Below are 3,126 nucleotides of genomic sequence, written 5' to 3' on the forward strand. Positions count from 1 at the left end.
TTTTGCCTTTTATATTCCAAAACTTAAGACACTTGATTTTTCTTTCCCAGCTCTTATTCAAAATGGATCTTGGTTCTGACCAGGTACTGTTCGGTAAAACATGAACTCTTTGTGCCAAAACTCAGCAAATATGTGTGGGGCACCAACTCATTTAAGCTATTGTCCTAAGAGTAGGGGTGAAGTGCTAAGATTATTAAGCCATTTGAATAAATTTCTCCAGGCACAGGCACTTCTGATGTGATTATTTTTAACTACAATGGTCAATCAGTGCAAACGGTTGATGAGTTCAACCTTCCGATTAGGAAATCTCTCTCTTTGAAAAAATGAATTATTTGGCTGACTCACTTGACAGCTTATTTTTAGGAAAGTGACTACATTGGGCCTTATGTGTAAGTACAACCTCAATTGTCAGAGCTCATTCTCAGCTGATTTAGGTACACAGAGGCCTTGAAAGTTTTCTCTTTTCCTTTATGTTCTCTGGATCAGCTGTTCCCTTTCATTCCTACATGGACTGGGGATTTTAGTTCTGAAATGGCTTAGCAACTATTGTCTAAGTTTACAGACCATGCAACTATTGTCTAAGTTTACAGACCATGAACCTGTGCAGAGAACTCAGGTTCTAGGAGGTAAATCCCATACTTAAAATACAGTGACAGGCGCATGCGCCAACTCCCTCTTTCCCAGCTGGAACCATGGACGGTGCAGAGGAAAAAAAGGAAAAGAAGGTTCCTGCTGGCCAGAAACCCTTAAGAAAAAGCGAAAGAGTTTTGCTGAGGTTGAGATCAAGTGCCTGAGAAAGAAGTTTGCCCAAAAGATGTTTCCGAAAGGCAAGGAGGAAGCTTATCAATGAAAAAGCTAAGCAGATATATAGAACTGAAATTCGAATGGCTAGGATGGCATGAAGAGCCGGCAACGTCTGTGTAGCTGTGGAACCCAAATTGGCATTTGTCATCAGGATCAGAGCTACCAACTGTGTGAGCCCGAAGGTTTGAAAGGTGCTACAGCTCCTTCGCCTCCACCGAATCTTCAGTGGCACCTTTGTGAAGCTCAACAAGGAATCAATAGTGGAGCCATACACTGCACCAGTTCAGTTCAGTCGCTCAGTCATGTCCGACTCTTTGTGACCCCATGGACTGCAGCATACCAGGCTTCTCTGTCCATCACCAACTCCCGGAGCTTACTCAAACTCATGTCCATTGAGTTGGTGATGTCATCCAGCCATCTCATCCTTTGTCGTCCCATTCTCCTCCTGCCTTCAGTCTTTCCCAGCATCAGGGTCTTTTCCAATGAGTCAGCTCTTTGCATCAGGTGGCCAAAGTACTGGAGTTTCAGCTTCAGCATCAGTTCCTCCAATGAATCTTCAGGACTGATTTCCTTTAGGATGGACTGGTTGGACCTCCTTGCAGTCCAAGGGACTCTCAAGAGTCTTCTCCAACACGACAGTTCAAAAGCATCAATTCTTCGGTGCTCAGCTTTCTTTATAATTCAACTCTCATATCCATACATGACTACTGGAAAAGCCAAAGCTTTGACTAGATGGACCTTTGTTGGCAAAGTAATGTCTCTGCTTTTTAATGTGCTGTCTAGGTTGGTCATAGCTTTTCTTCCAAGGAGCAAGCGTCTTTTAATTTCATGGCTGCAGTCACCATCTGCAGTGATTTTGGAGCCCAAGAAAATAAAGTCTCTCATTGTTTCCATTGTTTCTCCATCTATTTGCCGTGAAGTATTTGCCATACATTGCATGGGGGTACCCAAATCTGAAGTCAGTAAATGAATTGATCTACAAATGTGGTTATGGCAAAATCAACAAGAAGTGAATTGCCCTGACAGATAACACCTTGTTTGCTTGATCTCTTGGGAAATAATGGCATTATCTGCATGGAGGATCTGATTCATGAGATCTATACCATTGGAAAATGTCTCAAAGAAGCAAACAAATTTCTGTGGACCTTTAAATTGTCTTATCCATGAGATGGAATGAAGAAAAAGACCACCCATTTTGTAGAAGGTGGAGATGCTGGCAACAGGGAAGACCAGATTAACAGGCTTATTAGAAGGATGAACCAAGTTATCTACCATGATTATATTTGTAATCTGGTCAGTTAAAAAATGATTGAAACAAATTGAAAAAAAAATACAGTGATCAACAGAAGATATGAAATTTATGTTATAATTTCAGAAACATCTGGGTGAAATTCCACAAAGTACATTTCAATTAAGGGAAATTAAAAATATATATTTGTGGATTTATTTTTGCTTTCTCATGTGATATTCTGAGCAGGCGTTTCTCTGTTTATTCCTAGTTCATGATCCATGATCCATATTTTTGCTTTAGCTCTTCTTTTTATCCCAGTAAGTCAGGCCACATCGAACCTGTCATTAAATTCATAAAGTTTAGTCTGTGTATATCATTGCTATTTCTTATAGGTCTCCTTAGCTCCTGTGCTACAGACTTTTGCTCTGCAAAAAACAGAACAAGAGAGCAAAACATAAACAAAAATAGCCTAAATCAAAATTTACTCCCTGGAGGAAGAATTTGCAGCATAATAAAACTTATGAAATGCAAGAGGACTTGGTAAAATCTTATATAATGCTCTTCTAGGCCTTAGTGAGGAAGAGTAACCATTCCATAATTTCACTTTGCTTCCATCAGTATCCTTACAGCAGGTTAAAGAGGAAATTTGCTATAAGGCACAATATTATTTGGTAAATATCACAGTGGCCACTCAGTAAACTCTCTTAATGAGCTTGTTTGGAAATACAGACTGTGCAGCCCTGTTGGCCTATTGTTTTCCTGGCCCAGGAGACATATCCTAGCAGACCCAGGGCAGTTCACCAGGAGATTTGCTCAGCCCTTTGTCCTTTCTTCTGGGAGATAATTCTCACCACATCTCTGCACAGCACTTACCAAGGCAGTGCGTAAGGCATCCAACCACAATCAGGCCGGGAGGCTCCACTGTGTCATTCTGCGTACAAACATTTGTGCCTCCGAGGGAGCCCAAGAGGGGCAACAAACTAGAAACCCTCTTTGGATCCTTTCTCAGATTGTGCCTTCATGCGTGTGTGCTCAGTCGTGTCTGACTTTATGACCCCACAGACTGTAACCCACCAGGTTCCTTTCTCCAG

General features: G+C 41.3%; 1 pseudogene; it reads left to right on the forward strand.

Moving 5' to 3' along the window:
• The first annotated feature begins 692 nt into the window (after positions 1-692).
• LOC102409391 lies at positions 693-2,106 on the forward strand (annotated as a pseudogene).
• The last annotated feature ends 1,020 nt before the right edge of the window (positions 2,107-3,126 follow it).

The sequence above is a fragment of the Bubalus bubalis genome, chromosome 9 (assembly GCF_019923935.1).
Source record: "Bubalus bubalis isolate 160015118507 breed Murrah chromosome 9, NDDB_SH_1, whole genome shotgun sequence".
Classification (NCBI taxonomy): Eukaryota; Metazoa; Chordata; class Mammalia; order Artiodactyla; family Bovidae; genus Bubalus; species Bubalus bubalis.